This window comes from Vipera ursinii (assembly GCF_947247035.1).
Source record: "Vipera ursinii genome assembly, chromosome: 2".
NCBI lineage: Eukaryota > Metazoa > Chordata > Lepidosauria > Squamata > Viperidae > Vipera > Vipera ursinii.
Window position 1 is genome coordinate 192,817,912 of NC_139513.1, and position 19,525 is coordinate 192,837,436.

A 19,525-nucleotide genomic window follows, 5' to 3' on the forward strand; every position below is an offset into this window, starting at 1 on the left:
AGCCAGAGAACTCTGTTGTGGACCTGATGGAGATAATAACACAATATGGGAAGGTTTCTGGATTTAAAGTTAATATACAGAAAACCAAAATTCTGGCCAAAAATATGACAGTTTCGCAAAAGGCTCTCTTAGAAGGATTAACTGGATTTGAGATTGTTAAAAGGGTTAAATATTTGGGGGTGCTTTTGTCGCCCTCTAATACAAAGTTATATAAAAATAATTATGAAAAACTATGGGGGAAAATTCAAAAAGAATTGGAGAGTTGGGAAAAATTGCAATTGTCTTTGTTGGGACGGATCGCAGCAGTGAAAATGAATGTCCTGCCTAAATTTTTATTTTTATTTCAAATGATACCGATTCTTAAGAAAGATTCTAACTTGGAGGAATGGCAGCGAGGTATCAATAAATTTGTTTGGGCAGGGAAAAGGCCACGAGTTAAACTTAAGATTATGCAGGATACTCGTGAGAGAGGTGGTCTTAAAATGCCCAATTTTAAACTATATTATGAAGCTGCTGCATTAGTAGGAATAAGTGATTGGATTAATTTGACACAAGAGAGATTATTAAATCTTGAGGGCCACGATTTGTTGTTTGTCTGGCAAGCATATTTGTTGTATGACAAGAAGGTAGACAATGTGTTTAGAGTGCATATTTTAAGACAGGCATTGTTGAGAGTTTGGAAGAAGTATAGACATAAGCTAGATTGCAAGATACCATTGTGGGCAATTCCAAAACACGCAATAGAAAATATACATGCTGGTTTCAAACATGATGTGACTACGTACAAGGAGATCCTAAGTTTGGAAAGAAATGTCTGGTGTTTGAAATCATATAGCCTCTTGCGAGAAGAGAAGGTTGTTCAAAACTGGTTTCAATATACTCAGTTACGGGCCAGGTGGAAAGAAGACCAGAAAAATGGTTTTACAATGACTGATGAAAATGTGATAAAGCAAATTAGAAATCAGGGACCAGCACATATTAAACGGATATATCTTGCATTGATAGAGATTGACTCAGAAACAGAACTTGTTAAGGATTGTATGATAAAATGGGCCCAAAACATCCAGGAAGTTATCACAATGGACACGTGGGAAAAGATTTGGGTGAGGAACGTAAAATTTACACAAGCTCAAAATCTAAGAGAGAATTTTTACAAAATGTTTTATAGATGGCATTTAGATCCTAAAAAGCTTGCAAGTATGTATCCGAATTATCAGCCTAAATGTTGGAGGTGCGGTGATGAAGACGCAACATATTTTCACATATGGTGGACTTGTAAAAAGGTTAAGGCTTTTTGGATAAAAGTCTGGTGGAACATGCAGAAGATTTTTAAACAGAGGATAAAGTTTTGTCCGCAACTTTTTTTGTTGGGAATAATTACAGATGCTACAGTTGTGGACACTAAGTTGATGTTGAATTTAATTACGGCAGCAAGACTTTTGATAGGTCAGTATTGGAAGAAAGAGGAACTGCCGACCATAGAAGAGTGGACTTTAAAGGTTTCCGACCTGGCAGAGATGGCGAAGATTTCGGCCTATTTGAAAGATCACTCGCAAGAACGCTATATTATGGAATGGAGAAAATGGATTGAGTTTATCCAGAACAAGTATAGGGTTAAGAAATTTTATGTAGCATTTGAATAAGTCTTCTTTCTTTTTTTTCTTTTTCTATTTTTGTTTCTTTATATATATTTAATATTATTAAGGTTTGTTTTATCCTATATAAGCTAGAGAGTGATGGATTTTAGAGTTTATAGTTGTTAGTATATGGTTGTTTATGATTGTTTTTTTATATATACCTTGTATTTAGCTCTGGGAAGTCGGGGGGGAGGGGGGGAGAGGTAGGGGGGGGAGGGAGAAGGGAGGGGGAGGGGGGATTTTTAAAGAAAAATTGTATGTTAAAACTTTTCAATAAAAAAAAAAAGAAAGAAGCTTTTTGTTATTTTTGACTTTGGTTGCAAATCTTAGTTCATTATGAGCCTTAGCTTTCCTCACTTCATTTCTGCAGACTCGGGATATTTGCTGATATTCTGCCTTAGGTATGTGCCCCTCTTTCCACTTTTTATACTTGTCCTTTTCATCTTTCCATTTATCAGAGAGTTCTTTATGCAGCCATGCTGGTTTCTTTTGAGAGCTGTTATTTTTCTTCTTTGTTGGTATTGTGCTAGACTGGGCTTTTATTCTCTCTCTCTCTCTCTCTCTCTCTCTCTCTCTCTCTCTCTCTCTCTCTCTCTCTCTCTATATATATATATATATATATATATATATATATATATATATATATATATGTCTCTTATATGTTTCTAATGATAGTCAAAATATATGAAAATAATTATGAAGTCATATTTGTTTTAAATATATTCTTGCTTGGAAGAACTAATTAAATCGAATAGAATATGCTATTTCCTTCAAGTAATCCCTCCACCCCAAGTCTATGGGGGAATAAGAAATGAAAAGCTAATAAAGAACTGCATACTCGGACAACCTAAAAGAGTTTAAAAACAAGCTCAAGCACCTATGCAAATGTGATTTTGCAAGAACATATAGCTATACACTACATTATTCTGAAGACTCAGGGCTACTAACCACTAGGTAAACTTTGTGTTGAATGTAAAAAGGTTAGGGGAGAGCAAAGAAGGACTTCAGAGCACAAGTAAACACTCTTGTAATTCCACGCAGGAGGTGGCAATTCTTAAAAATAAAAAATTCAGGACAGCCTGTCAACCCTCCTGTTTTTTCAGTTCATACCCCTGCCTCCTAAGTGCTGAAATTCAGCAGTATGTGTAATATCCTGTGGGTGGAAGTACCTTCTGTTAGGGTAGGATCTTTGGATCAAAACCCAAAAGATAAAATTTGAAAACTGGCTATTTCTTGAAATGTTACAAAGCCAAGCAAAAGCTACAATGCCTGTGCACATAGTATCACTTAAAACAGAGAACTGAATATGAATCACAAATATGAAGTAGAAGATGGGTTTATTACAGAATATGTTGAGAGAGTTGACAGGTTTTACTCTTAGAAAAAGGAAATGTTATCCAATTCACTGCTTATGACTAGAGGCAAAACTGATTTTTATACTCTACCAGAAGAAAATTTGATTTCTGGAAAATGCTGTTTAACACATTTTTTGTAGCTTTCAAGGTTAATACCATAATATACAGTATGCTTTTGGTAAAATAATGTTACTAATAAACATGAAAAATTTATTTCATGCATGTGTTAACTGCTCCTGGACTGACATACAAAGCTCAGAGCTGAAATGAAATAGCTTGGAAAAACTCAGGAACTCTATTATGTTACAGATGTTTACTCAGTTCAGTAGGACTGATTCCCAAGTGTGCAAAGGTCTGCAGCCTTGGCTGTATTAACAGCATAACAAAAGGATGCTGCATCATGGCAGTGCCTGAACCTCGTCCAGCCATTGCTATTTATTATCAGCTGTCCGCACCATTTCTAAATCAAACCTTGATTAATGAACCTTCTTTTTATAAATTTTGTATCAGTGACATGCTACTTTCCCTTGTGCTTGTATGTTGTTTTTCATATGTATATTATGTCCTGTTATAAAAGCTGTAATAAAAGATGACAGCTGTAAATTAATGTGCCTGCAATGAAGACTAACTGTATAGAATGGAGCTTGCCTCTATGCCAGTGTTTTTCAGTCTTAGTATTTTTAGAAGTTTAGACTTCATCTCCAAGACTTCATATATATTTCAGCTGGCTGGGAATTTTGGGAACTGAAGTTCATAAATCTTAAAGTTGCCAAGGTTGAGAAACATTATTCTAAGCCAAGGAAATACAGTATGCACACATTGCATCAGATCCGCTGAAACACCATCTCACTCCCTTAGGAATTGACAGTCGTTGCAATGTGCTTTCATCCTCAAATTTCACAACCTGAGCTTCCAAATGATAACTTCTAGATACTCTGATAATAAAAATAACAAACCAAGAGCATTCTGACAGAGATAAATTCACTTTGATCAAAGGTCTTTAAACCCCAACTTGATAGGCATTTTAGAAATTCATCAATGGGCAGATGAATTATTCCCCCAATGAACAGACAAAAAATAATCTTCTAAGAGAACAGCATAAAGTATGTGAAGTATAATGTTTTGTGCTCCAGACAGATTCTTCAATATGATGGACCAATTTGGGGTAAGAAACTGGGAGAACAATGATACAGGATTGGGCCTATAAACTGCAGTCAGTGCAGGATCATCATCTTCTAAGCCAGTGTTTTTCAACCTTGGCAACTTTAATATGTGGCAACATATTAAGATGTGTGGACTTCACTTCCCAGAATTCTCCAGCCAGAATTGTAGGAGTTGAAGACACACACCTTAAAGTTGTCAAGTTTGAGAAACACTAACTTATGTCAGCACTGTAATTTAACAATGATGATGATGACAATAACAACAATAATAATAATGTTGGAAGGGACCTTGGAGATCTTCTAGTCCAGCCCACTGCTCCAGTCCAACTCCCTATTATTTCAAACAAATGGTTATCTAATCTTTTCGTGAAAACTTCCAGTGCTGGAGCATTCACAGCTTCTGGAGGCAGGTTGTCCCATTGCTTAATTGTTCTGTCAGGAAATTTTTCCTTATTCTAGGTTGCTTCTCTCCTTGATTAGTTTCCATCCATTGCTTCTTGTCCTGCTTTCAGGTGCTTTGGAGAATAGCTTGACTCCCTCTTCTTTGTGGCAGTCCCTGAGATTTTGGAACACTGGTATCATGTCACCCCTCACCCTTCTCTTCATTTAACTAGACATACTCAATTCCAGCAACCGTTCTTTATATGTTTTAGCCTCCAGTCCCCTAATCATCTTTGTTGCTCTTCTCTGAACTCTTTCTAGAGTCTCAACATCTTGTTTACACTGTGGTGACCAAAACTGGATGCAGTATTCCAAGTGTGGCCTTACCAAGCCATTGTAAAGTGGTATTGATCTTGATTCTATCCCTCTGTTAATGCAGCCTAGCACCGTGTTGGCTTTTTTGGCAGCTGTAGCACTCTGCTGGCTCATATTTAAGTGACTGTCGATTAGGACTCTGAGATTAGTAACCCTCTCAGAGTTACTACTATTGATCAAGGTACCACCTATAATGTACCTGTGTATTTGGTTTTTCTTGCCTAAATGTAGAACCTTACTTTTTTCACCACTGAATTTTATTTTGTTAGATAGCGCCCAATATTTGAGTCTGTCAAAATCCTTCTGTATCTTAAGCCTATCTTCTGGAGTGTTGGCTATTGCTGCCAAACTATAAGCGTGGAGACTAAGTTGGAGTTTATGGCTAAGGTGAGCATTTAATATGGGATTTCTTTACTATTGCTAATAAATCATCATCCATCATTTACTTATGTCATCTCCTGCCTTTTAGATGTGACTACTAGTCCCATCATTCCTGTCCTCATGGCTAATGAACAGCATCAGATTAAAAAATACACAAACAGATTTCTTGTTAGAAGTGCAAAAATACAATTCTTACAGTACTTTTTCCTCAGATACCTATTCCTAGTTTGCCTATAAAATGTCTACATAGATAACAAAGAGTACCTCAGTGAAAACGTAGACAATTAACTGTGGGTGTTATTGGGTTGCTCTTTGTTATTTTAGGAGAATGTGTGGGTGATCTTCACATGCAAGAGACAGAAGAAGAGTATATTGAGGAAAATAAATTAATAGATCATATACTGGGCAATCTTGTGGGATATTTTGAAAATGCTGTACAAAAATAATCTGGATTCTCCATAGCAAGTAGAAAGTAATTTGGCCTGGAAACAAGCAAATATTTTCAGAAAGTTGAAATTAATGTGGTCAGTGCAATTAAAAATACAATAACAACTTAAGAGTCTCACACAAATGGTCTTCCCTGAAATTCCTACTCTAAAAATTGAACAGTTCTTCTGTGCAATAAATATATGTTGTCCTTGTTTAGCAATTGCTTTGTTTAGCAACCATTCACAGTTACGATGGTGATGAAAAAGTAACTTTGCAATCAATCCTCACATTTATGACCTCACTGGTTGTAAAGCAAAGGAAATGTGAAGCACAGTCACAGTTTCACTTAGCAACTGCTTTGCTTAACAAATGAATTGACATTCCCAGTTGTGTCTGTTAAACAAGGACTACCTGTAGAGAGGGCTCTTCACCAAACACTCTATTCAATACAGTAGAATATTGTCATTCTGTATCCATTTTAATTGGAATTTATGTTTTTATTAAATGTTCACTCTGCATGACACTGTTTAGCCTTTTTCTATTCTTATGAGTCCTGCCACCTCCACATGGATTGTAGCAGTATCACAATACAATAAACAAATAAATAACAGAGCCATCTACTTGGACCTTTGGATTAAACAGTTTGCATTTCATTTCCCATACATTGCACATGTTACTATTTCAGTCTGACACATTAAAAAAAAACCTAGAAAAAAGTTTTTTTTCCTGCAAGACACGATTAGAAACGGATGGCATAATTGTGAGCATTTTAAAAAATAGTTAAATAGTTTTCTCACAATTTGGAACATATAAAAACATATAAGTCTAATTGTTTATGTACCCAGATGAGAGAATACTACCAGGAAGAAAAACACTTGGGTACATCGTGGTTCTTAATACACTTTGATAGAAATTCAGTGGCAGAATTAAGTGGAAACATCAGTTCTAAGAGATTGTGCTTTTGCAATTTAGTGGTCCTGTAGACTTTTATAAATAAACTTTGCAAAACATTAATTCAAAAAGGTGCTGGTGATCGCCTATATACGGTAGTCCTATATAGCACAGGCCCTGGACATTTCAGGGCCACTTATCCCTAATTATATACGGTATGTCTATATTACAAGATCCAATAGGATAGGCATGCTCTGGGTCACATCAATGTTATCTGGTGGGACATAAAAGTCATGCCTTCTCTATCACAGCACCTACCCCATAAAATAGTGCCCACTCCCAATTTGGTTAGCTCCAACACTTTTCACCTTTAAGAAGGCCCTGGTTCTTCTCTTCGGCTGTAAGCCATGATGATATATAAGGCCACAGATGTGCATTTTCATAACCTTGACTTGTTTTGTTTTTAACTGATGTTTTTATATCATAATGTTTTTAACACTTGCTAGCCTACCAACAATTCTGGCAATTGGAAAGGCATAATTTGAGACAATATTTCTTACAACAGTTGTTCAAAAGAGAGTAAACTAAGGATCATATTCCAGAAGCTGGGATTCTATCCAAATGATGAATTTGAGTACCGATCTGCACACTGGTTGCTTACTGCAGTATTTATATATCTCCAATTCAGTTCAGTATTTTAAGATTGTTGCTATTTATAGAATTACAGTATTTTTGATTGCATAATTACAGAATTTTGATTGCAGAAGTAAGAATTAGAGCAACATTCAGGGACAAACATACAGGAAATTTTGTCATCAACTAAAATTTATTATTTCTTTATTTATTAAATTTTTGTGCCACCCATCTTGTCTATAACTGCAGGGAGCTTCAAACAAAATCAGGATATTAAGTGTAGGTTATCAAATGAATAAAGACTTGTAGGGGAGAAGACTATATATATTTCAGCCCAAATTGTTTGGAATAAAAACATAAAAGTTCTTATAAAAATTTAATAAAAATTAGTATTTTAATGTATGAATATTAAATCCTTATGATTATCTTCTTTGTTCTTTTTATATATTTATATGCGCAACCTATTACTGACTAACTGTTCTTGAGGATTTGATAGATTAGGGTTTTCCAAAGTGGTTAATATTGATTCCCATGGGGCTATCTAAGGAGTGGATATTATTATTTTATTATTATTTGTAGTACTATAAGTTAAAGTAGTATTTTCATATAATAAATGTTTTTGGGGGGGGATGTGTGTGCAATGAACAATCTGAAATTTCACGAAGGGAGCAATGATCTGAAGAGTTTGGATACCCTTCTGATAATCAACTGAGCAGATCTTTTCTGAGCTGCCAAATGTCAGATTAGCTAAATGGTATTTTATTTTAATGGCTGTTCTTCTCACCGAAGTTAGTTTTGGGAACTGCAAACTATACTTTAGATTTCCATTTTCCTAGTCCTGCTCTTTTCTTTCTCACACCCACCTGTGCAGTGGGTAGGGCAAAGAATTATTCTAAGCACGCTTACATAGAAGTAAGTCCCACTAAATTCTATGTAATCTACTTTTAAACAGAAGTGTAAGAGTCTATTGCAAATATCTCTCTCTGGAAGAGATTACCATATCCTTATGTATTTTGTAATAAGAAAAGTTTATTTTTCTTATTTATTTTACTGGGCTCATACGCTATTCCAATTAAAACCAACAATGAGCAACCCAACCTTAATACATTTTACCATAACAATAGCAAAGCCTAAAAAATGTCTGTCTGTCTGTCTGTCTGTCTACCTACCTACCTATCAATATCTAGCTATCTAAAGAGATAGAGAATCTAATCCATTCAACAATGTTATGCAGCTTTTATTCTACAGTATTCAACAGCTTTTATTTTTAGAAAGAATTTACTAATAGATCTCAGCATATTTTAACAAAATCAGTAAGGATCTCTATGACATTTTAAACGAGTGTGTGGCTGAATCAGTTTTCACCCAAGACATTTCATTAGATGCATCAACAACTAATGAAGAGCAGCACTGCATGCTAATACTGTAGGTAAGATGCCAATGAGCAAAATGTGCAATAATCTTTCTTAAGATTTTGGTGGTGCACCTCAAAATTTTATTCAAAATGCATTTATCTCTAAAGTGCAATCCTTTACAGTTTGGCTACTTTACATAGGTTTAATACTTCACAATCTTATTTCCTAAAGTGGCACCCATGCATTAATCAACCAGGAAAGTCTACACAACATGTATTAGATAGCTTCTATGTACAATCACTGTTTTGCTCCTGGTCTACCCAAATCTCTGAGAATTTGAGCCTCAACAAATAAGATTTTCAACATTAGTATGTAACGGCAGAATACATGCAGAAAGATGCAGAACACTGAGACAGATGCAGCTGGGAGAAAAGATCGTCATTAAACCCAACGTAAGGATGCAATCTATATTTCATCCTTAAATTCAAAGGCACAACTCTCACCAATTTCACTGTCTTTGGATTGAACCTTCAATATGTGTCAGTAGTCTGTTTACAATATAGTGCAAAACTAGACTTGCCAATACCAAGCGAACACTTTATGACAGATTGTTTTGAGCCACCTTTTTAAAATTTGAGAAAAGCAGTCAAAGGACAGAAATGGAAAGTTTCTCTTAACACTTTTCCTTCAAGCAATCAATCTACTCCCTTACCCAATATTAAGCAAGGAGGCCTCAAACTATTTTCTTCTGCAGAGAAAGCATACATAGGTAATGTGAACAGTGTGCATGCGTGCATATGTGTGTGTGAGAGAAAGAGAGTATGCATGCCTCTGTGTGTGTGTGTGTGTGTGTGTGTGTGTACACACAAACACGGGTGTGCGCTTTCAAGTCTATTCCCAAATCTCTTGCGTCACATCCAGTTTAGCCCATATGGACTCCTTGGACTCCTCAGCGTCTAAATAGATCCCTATATATAATTTCCCTTAATCACAGTTCCCATTCTGATTACTGCTGTAATCAAAAAGTCGATGTTTGAGGGCCAGGGAAAGAGAAAAATATGAAATGACAGAGGAGAAAAACAGATTGGTAGTTGGGACAAATTTGCAAATGCAAGTTCAAATTCAGCCCGGTCATAAAGTTCAACATTAATAAAAGATTGCTGATTTTTGCAGTACGATCCTGAGCATATTTACCCGGAGCTGACAATGTTTAGTGGGATTACTCCTTAATAAATGCAACAACTGCACTCTCTGAGTTGCAAAGCTAAAATAGGATGCCCTGACGCTCTGTAATGATTTATGAGCCCTAGAGATATGGAAAGAAACAAATATAAAATAATACATAGAAAGATAATTAACTGGGATAGTATGGAAGAAGGTAGATTTTGCTCAAAATGTATCTGTGCCAATGGCAGAAAACACTAAAATTACACCACATCCCTGATTGACCGCAGGGAGTTCAAACAATTGAGAAAATCTACATAACAAGTCTCACTAAAAGGGATTGTATAATTCCTATTGATTATTGCTTAAGTAAAGTTCCTGGTGGATCAAGATTAACCAGACTAAGGCTATGTTTAAGGGCACCCCAAAGCTACCCACTCTGATATGTTTCCTGCGCGGGTACAGTTGTCAATGGATGCTGTAAAAAGCATTTTATTTTGCAATTCTCTGCAAAGAGAAACTTGGGACCACAAACTGGACTGAGTAGGGATGGACTGGTCCCAATAGGCTTTAAAGGAAAGGAGGCACAAAGACGCTACCAATTTGGCACGGCTCTCTCTTGTAGGAGAAATCCAGTGGCTGTTCTCTGCTGAGGGCAGCAACTAGGAAGGAGGGAGGGAGGGACCTGCAGCTATCACTGCAGAGAGATAGATTCGGATGATACTAATTGTAGTGAGGAAGAGAGAAAATTAACAACTCCCTCAAGCCTCTGTGGCCTTGCCTTTGATTTTCAGGTTTGCAGAAGAGCGAGGTGCAGGACCATCCATCTCTGTCTCCCTCTCCACCCTCCCCCTGCCAATAAAGACAGCCCTGGGTGGAAGCCGTCAGGTGGAAGCATATCCACACACACACACACACCACCTTGGCCAACCATCCCACAAAAAGCGCATTGTGGGCTTCCGGGAAAGCCTCTTGCTGCCAATCACTCAACTAAAGACATTTCCTCCAGGGGGCAGAGAAGGCAGAGCGAGGGTAAAAGCACATCCGGAGGGAGGGGGGCTGCCAGGAAGAGAGACGGGCAGCACTTTCCGAGACCAGGAGTCCCCCGTTCCGCGGTCCTGGCGCAGAACTCGCTTTCCGTCCTAAGTCGAGGCAAGGACGCGCGCTCCGCCTGGACCGCCGCACGTCTTCCGCGCTTCACCGCATCAGGCCGTGCCCTGCCCAGCTTCCAGGACCGAAAGGGGCGGCCAGATTTTACGCCCGCCTGAGCCCGAAAGGGAAACTGCGGCAACCTCCACCTCGCCTTCCTCCACGCCCCTCCTCACCTACTGTCCTGGAGCCGATGCAGCCCATCCTTCCGCCCAGCGAGGCTCCTCCAGGAGGAGGGAGCGGTGGCGGAGCGGAGAAGGAGCAGCCGCCGCCGTCGCCGCCGCCGCAGCAGCAACAGCAGCCTGCGCACCGAAGCAGAAGGCGGGAGCGTGGCGGGAGCGCTGCGGAGCGGAATTCCCGTCACGGCGAGTCCCCAAAGCGGCCCTCCCGGGGCCGGATGGAGCTCCTCCTCATCCCCACGCTCAGGTGCGGGAGAGCGCTCCGGGCCAGGGCTGCGGCAGGCAGCGCGCGCGCGCGCGAGCGAGCGCGACGCCTGAAAGAGGGAGACGCCAAAGCCCCGGTGCCGCCGGAGCCGCCGCTGCCGTCTCCCTCAGCCTGGCTGGGCGAAGGATGCTCCCCGGGGCTCACACGGGAGACGGGTGGGCGGGGGAGGAGGCAAAGGAGCGCGGAGATTGGGTAAACAGCTCGGGAGCCTTGCGCGGAGCTGCCATTGGCTGAGTCGCAGCCGCGGCTCGAGGAAGGAGGCACCGAGGAGCCCCCCGCGCTGCCGCCTCGGCTACGCGTGATGCTCGAAGCAGCAGCCAAACGAGCCAGACGCTCTGACACCCGCCCATTCGCCCCCCGGGTTGCGGAGGCGGCGGCGGCGGAAGGGGTAGTGGCGCTGCGAAGCGGCGAACTTGCGTTCGCGCGCCAAGCGGCTGGGAGCCGGACCGGTCATTCTGAGGCAGGCTCTGAGGAGGAACCAATCGGAGCTAAATCGACAAGTCCGTCCTGGGATTCCGCGGACGAAGCGTTGGGTTCAATAGAAGGCCTTTCCTTTGCCCCGGGCTGAGCCTGCAGAGGATGGCAGCCGGGAAAGGGAGGCGCGAGCTGCCATTCTGTGCAGCCTTACCTGGGATTAAGCCCCCTTGAACCCAACGGGGCTGGCGGCGGGAGCAGAAAAAAAATCCGCAACGTGACCGCGCGCTCTGCTTTTAGGGCAAGGAACAGCCCGGTGCCCGAAGCAACCCAACGGACGAGGCGCTCCGAAAAAACCGTAGACCGCGCTCCACCCAGCCCGGGTTCCTCAACGGCTCGGCGTGCGCGGAGCCTCCCAGCGTTTGCCGAAGGGAATTGTAGCAACGACTCGGAGCAAGCGCCGCAACCGCAGTGCTTTGCGCTGCACTGCATCGCGGGGGGATCCGCTGGACGGAGGGAGACCCTCGCGGAGACGTGGCAGCAGGATAAGGGGCGTAGAGGCCGAAGGAAGAGAGATGGGGGGGCCCGGGGAATTCAAGGAAATTCGGGCGGAGGAGGAGAAGCGAGACGGAAAGAGACCTGAGCGGGTCGGCGACGGGACGCCTGAGGGTTGAACAGAGGTCCCCCAAGTGTTTCCCCGCAGAAATATCCGCAGCCGCTTGCGTGGAGAGAGGGCTTGTCGCACTCGCTATCCTGTCTTCTCGGCCTTCCCAGGAGGAGATGGAGGAGGATCGGGCCCTCCAGGCCACAGGAATAGAGGAGAGCTCCCCACGTGAACGGACCAGAAACTTTATTGGGCCAATAAAATATATATTCTGTAAGACAAACTAAGCAAAATTATCCCTTAACGTCAATAACTGCTAGCAACCATTGGTGAACGAAGCTTACACAACCTAGCAATATTTTGCTACTTTTAGAGAAAGAAATTGATTTTCATTGTTTAACAGATCATACAGATCATCAGTGCTTTTTTTGTAAAAGAAAAAGGTGCGTAACTCACACATGTCATACAACCCGCTTTGCCTACCCTACAAGGTCCTATCCAAAAAAGGTGCCGGAACTCCGTTCTGAGCGTTCTATGAGAAAAAAAAGCCCTGCAAATCATAATTATCAGGAGTGCTTGGAAATTTGAATAAAAAGGAGGTAATCACTGGTGACAAATATCCTGTAGAACTGACAGTGCAAAAGTACATGGGCTGTGGTTTCTATGGCACCCGAATACCAGGGCTGATATTAAGTTTTACATGAGTTTTCCTATATTTAACCATTGTATTATGAGAAAAGGCAGCAATTTCTGTTTGCCCTTCTGTATCTTAAGATCCTTTGCCTTAATTTGATCTAGCTTGATCTCTGATCCTAAGATTAGGATGCCTTCACTGGAGGAACTGTAGAGATTTCTAGAGAAGCTGGATCAGTAAAAAAATATGGGATTGTATAATTTTGTTGTTAGTTGTGAAGTCGTGTCTGACCCATCGTGACCCCATGGACAACGTTCCTCCAGGCCTTCCTGTCCTCTACCATCTGCTGGAGTCCATTTAAGCTCATGGCTACTGCTTCAGTGACTCCATCCAGCCACCTCATTCTCTGTCGTCCCCTTCCTCTCTTGCCCTCAACCTTTCCCAGCATTAGGCTCTTCTCCAGTGAGTCCTTCCTTCTCATTAGGTGGCCAAAGTATTTGAGTTTCAACTTCAGGAACTGGCCTTCTAAACAGCAGTCAGGGTTGATCTCCTCTAGGACTGACCGGTTTGATCGCCTTGCAGTCCAAGCGACTCACAGGAGTCTTCTCCAGCACCATAATACTTAAAAGGCCTCAATTCTTTAGTGCTCAGCCTTTCTTATGGTCCAACTTTTACAGCCATACATTACAACTCGGAAAACCATGGCCTTGACTATACGCACTTTTGTTGGCAGGGTGATGTCTCTGCTATTTAGTATACTGTCTAGATTTGCCATAGCTTTCCTCCCCAGGAGCAAGCATCTTTTCTTGGCTGCAGTCCCCATCTGTGGTGATCTTGGAGCCCAGAAAAATAAAATCTGTCACTACCTCCATTTCTTTCCCATCTATTTGCCAGGAATTGAGAGGGCCGGATGCCATGATCTTGGTTTTCTTAATGTTGAGTTTCAAGCCCACTTTTGCATTCTCCTTCTTCACCCGCATCAAGAGGCTGTTTCTGCCATTAGAGTGGTATCATCTGCATATCTTAGGTTGTTGATATTTCTCCTGGCAATCTTAATTCCAAGTTTTGATTCATCTAGCCCTGCCTTTCTCATGCTATGCTCTGCATGTAAGTTAAAAAGGCAGGGTGACAGTATACAGCCTTGCCAGACTCCTTTCCCAATTTTGAACCAATCAGTGGTTCCATGTCCAGTTCTCACTGTTGCTTCTTGACCCGCATATAGGTTTCTCAAGAGACAAATAAGATGGTCTGGTACTCCCATCTCTTTAAGAACTTGCCACAGTTTGTTGTGATCCACACAGTCAAAGGCTTTAGCATAGTCAATGAAGCAGAAGTAGATGTTTTTCTGGAACTCCTTAGCTTTCTCCATGATCCAGCGTATGTTGTCAATTTGATCTCTAGTCCCTCTGCCTCTTCGAAATCCTGCCTGTACTTCTGGAAGTTCTCAATCCACATACTGCCGGAGTCTAGCTTGTAGGATTTTAAGCATAACTTTACTAGCATGTGAAATGAGTGCAATGATGCGATAGTTTGAACATTCTTTGGTATTGCCTTTCTTTGGAATTGGAATGTAAACTGACCTTTTCCAATCCTGTGGTCACTTGAGTTTTCCAAATTTGCTTGCAAAATGAGTGTAGCACTTTTACTGCATCGTCTTTTAAGATTTTGAATAGCTCAGCTGGAATACTGTCACCTCCACTAGCTTTTTGTTGCTCAGCTTTTCTAAGGCCCACTTCACTTCACATTCTAGGATGTCTGGCTCGAGGTCAGTGACCACCCAATCATGGTTATCTGGGACATTAAGCTCGTTCTTGTATAGTTCTTCTGTGTAATTTTGCCACCTCTTCTTAATCTCTTCTGCCTCTGTTAGTTCCCTGCCATTTTGGTCCTTTATCATGCCCATTTTTGCATTAAACTTTCCCTTCATATCTCCAATTTTCTTGAAGAGATCTCTGGTCCTTTCTATTCTATTGTTTTTTTTCTATTTCTTTGCACTGTTCATTTAAGAAAGCATTCTTATCTCTTCTAGCTATTCTCTGGAATTCTGCATTCAGTTGGGTGTATCTTTATCCCTTGCCTTTCACTTCCCTTCTTTCCTCAGCTATTTGCAAAGCTTCCTCAGACAGCCATTTTGCTTTCTTGCATTTCTTTTTCTTTGGGATGATTTCTTGTACAATGTTGCGAACCTCTGTCCGTATTTCTTCAGACATGATTACAGACATGTCAAACACAAGGCCCAGGGGCCGGATCCGGCCCGCAAAGTGGTTTCATGCGGCCCGCGAAGCCATCCTGGAAACAGTGAGGGAACGGCCCCCACTGCCTTGGCCCTGGCCCAGAGACCCTCCTTCTGCCAGAGACCCTCAAATCTGTCCCACTCCTGCCCAGGTCCCCATAGGCACCCTTGATGCCAACGATGTAGAGCTGGCCACGCCCACCCAGTAGGCCATACGCACTCTAGCCACGCCCACCCAGTAGGCCATGCCCACCCAGGCCATACCCACCCGGCCCCCTGAGGGCAACCGCAATGCTGATGCGCCCCTCAGTGAAATTGAGTTTGACACCCCTGCTCTATTAGATCTAATTCCTTAAATCTATTTGTCACCTCTACTGTGCATTCATCAGGGATATGATTTAGTTCATATCTGAGTGGCCTAGTGCTTTCCCCTACTTTCTTCAATTTAAGCCTGAATTTTGCAACAAGAAGCTCATGATCTGAAGCACAGTCAGCTCCTGCTCTTGTTTTTACTGACTGTATAGAGCAGCTTCTCCATCTTTGGCTTCAGAGCACGTAGTCAGTCTGATTTCTGTGTTGGCCGTCTGGTGATGTCCATGTGTATATGAAGGTATTATGCGATCAGGTTCCAGTACAACATAGTTATATACATTATGACTATTAATAACCAAATCTTAGTGCCTATACCAGATACATACTGATATTTATATCATATTACGGTCTCCAAATTCAGGAGAGCCTTATATCTAGCTGGATTTAACGCTCTCCCCTCAGCTGTTTTGGAAGGGAAATCTAGGAAAACCTCATATGAAACCAAATATTGCCCCTGTGACCCAGATGCTATAGAAATCACAGCCCATTTTCTTTTGTAATGTCAGTTCTACAGAGACATTTGTCACTCATGGATTACCGTCTTTTTATTCAAAATTTTCAGGGCACTCTGATGGTTTTCATTTGCATTATCTCTTAAACAACCAGGATAAATGTATTTCTCCCAAAAGTTGCAAAATGTCACTATATTGTGTGTAAGCTTTATCTGCAAATTATTGATGTTAGGAGATAATTTTGCTTTGTTTGTTTTATAGAATGTATTTTTATTGACAGTGACCAAAATAAAGTTTTTGTTCTGTTCTGTTCTCCTCTCGTGACATGACCAGAAGGAGAGTTTTTGTATTTACATATGGTTGGAAGAGAAGCATCTGTTACAGCAAAAACAAATGTCAGACAGATATAATGGTTTTTTAGATGCTCCAGAAAGTCTGGTTATTGATTGCACTAGAGCAGGGGTGTCAAACTGCCAGCCCGCGGGACAGATGCGTCATGATGAAACCGCGCCCACCCCATTGCCGGCAATGGAAAAAAAGTTGCGATATGTCACAACATGTCACATGACATTGCAAGTTTGACACCCCTGCACTAGAGTGACATAGAGGCTGCCCTGGAGAGGAATTTGTTTGGTGTTTTAAAATTATAAATAATATAAATAATTCTATCTGTCTGTCACTCATCAGTCTCCTCACCATGTCAGCTTCCTTCCTCTCTACATTTCCAAAAACTTTGTGTATATAAAATTTTCCTCTCTCAGGAGCATATTTCATACATCTTCTGAAGTAGACTGTAATTCACAAAACCTTGTATGATCATAAATAAAATTGCAAAAGATTAAGGCAGCTAATTCTTGCCAAACGGGTAGGTGGTGGCAAAAACTGCCATGACTAGAAGCACTCAATGGGATGTCCATACTCCTGATGATGAGCTCAAGCTTTGCACTAGAGCAAGTCCTCGACGTATGACCACAATTGAGCCCAAAATTTATGTTGCTAAATGAGACATTTGTTAATTGAGTTTTGAACCATTTTACAATCTTTCTTGCCACAGTTGTCAAATGAATCAGTGCAGTTGTTAGGTTAGTAACATGGTTGTTAAGTGAATTTGGCTTCCCCATTGACTTTGGTTGTCACAAGGTCGCAAATGGGGGAATCACATGACCCTGGGATACTGCAACCGTCATAAATATGAGTCAGTTGCCAAGTGTCTGAATTTTGATCATGTGATCATGGGGATGCTGCAATGGTGGTAAGTGTGAAGAATGGTCATGTCACTTTTTCAGTGCCGTTGTAACTTTGAATGGTCACTAAATGAACTGTTGTAACTTGAGGACTACCTGTATACTGTACAAAAAGAAAGAACTGTACCATTTTCCCCCTGCAAGGAAAGGAAAACTATAAAAACTGAATAACTGTTTTCCATGATTAAACTTCCAACAAATTGAAAACAGCACCAGGATTAACACACGGTCACACAAACACACATGTATGGAGCTCATAATAACAAAAACAAGACCACAAAATCCAAACATCTGTTGAGACAGAAATATTTTCATCTGGGGTTGAACCAAGGGAGGAAGATGGCCTGACATCTTAGGCCAGAAATTTCTTGTATAAACCACCTCATACAATATTATTACAATTAACTGTAACTAAAGATGATGGCACGGCCAGGATAAGATGGTATGGCTGTGTCAGATATAAAGGTAAAGGTAAAGGTTCCCCCGCACATGCCTGCTAGTCGTTTCCGACTCTAGGGGCCGGTGCTCATCTCCGTTTCAAAGCCGAAGAGCCAGCGCTTGTCCGAGGACGTCTCGGTGGTCATGTGGCCGGCATGACTAGACGCCAAAGGCGCACGGAACGCTGTTACCTTCCCACCGGAGTGGTCCCTATTTTTCTACTTGCATTTTTATGTGCTTTCGAACTGCTAGTTTGGCAGAAGCTGGGACGAGTAACAGGCACTCACTCCGTTACACGGCACTCGGGATTCGACCCGCCAAACTGCTGACCTTCTGATCGACAAGCTCAGCATCCTAACCCACTGAGCCACCGTGTCCCTGTGTCAGATATACCTATTGTGAAACTGCTTGCCTGGCAGGACCAGCCTAGAGCAGAGCATCATCTTCATTTTAACTTCTGAAAGGGAGAAAACCATCACTTAACTTGAGTTAGTACTGAGTGGGGCAATGATACTTGTATACTTTCTCTACCTTGCGTGAATAACAATTTGTGTAAATTGTTGGAAGAAAAGTCTTCATCATGGTTCCTCCAAGCGGGGAATAAACATGGCAACTGCTATGGGAAGAAGGTTGTAGTTTATTGCAGAGGAAAGCCAGACAGAAAGATGGATCCAACAGAAAAAAGAGCCTGACCACACGTGGGTAGTGAGTTTTTATACCCCCTGGACTCTATTGTCTGGAGTTATTTCCTGTTTCAAGCTTTGTATTTCCTTTGTCCTGAGCCTACGTGTGCCCCTCTAGGATTCTTGCTGGTTGTATGTCCCAGCCCACCTCCCTGGGGCCAGGGTATGTAGATTTTAGATGTCTGAAGTCTTCTTAGCTTCAATCTTCCTGAATGGTTTACATCTGCATTTCTATAGAGTTGATTTCTGCTTGGGGGAGGGAGACTTGGGGCTATTAAGAAAAACTGGGCATGCTTTTCTGCCTCTTTATCTTCTTTTTTAGGAAATGTATTTTCCTGCCCTTTTAATATTTCCTTCTCTGGGGAGCTGACTTCCCACAATCTAAACTATAGGTAGAAAAAGGGGGCTGATTTCCTCTCTTTCCTAATATTATCTTATGCACTTTGTAAAATAATGCCTTTTCTTCTTGGCTAATTCCTTTTGTTCCAGAATTGGGTTATTGGGGGAAGAAAAGATTTGGGTGATACGCACTAAAGCAAATGAGGAATGGAGAATGAAACTCTCTGCGCTAAATGACTTTTTTGATGCTGAAATCAGGCTCACTGCTGTTTCTTGTACTTTATTTGAATAAGAAAGGCACGGACAAAAGAAACATGATTATTATGTTTACCTTGGTTAAAGTCACAAACCACGCTTTGACAAAGAGGAAAGGAAGAATTACTCTTTTGAGTCATTTTGCCCTTGCTTGAATGGAGTAGAAAATGGTTTTCTAGAAATATTCATCCATGTTAGTTTGTCATTTCGAGAACAAGAAATGTAACATCTTAAAGAGAGACAAATGTATTATTTCACAAGCTTTCAGATGTGTGACTCTCTTCTCTGCAAAAACACAGTCTGTAATAAATGTGTTGGTCATTAACATTTTATGTGTAACTCATGCTCCAAACTTTCAACCACTCGGTCCGATTCCTGCAATGAACTAAAGCAGGGGTGTCAAACTCAATTTCATTGAGGGCCGCATCAGCATTGCGGTGGGGCCAGGTGGGCATGGCCAGGGTGAGCGTGGCCTCCTGGGTGGGCGTGGCTGGAGTGTG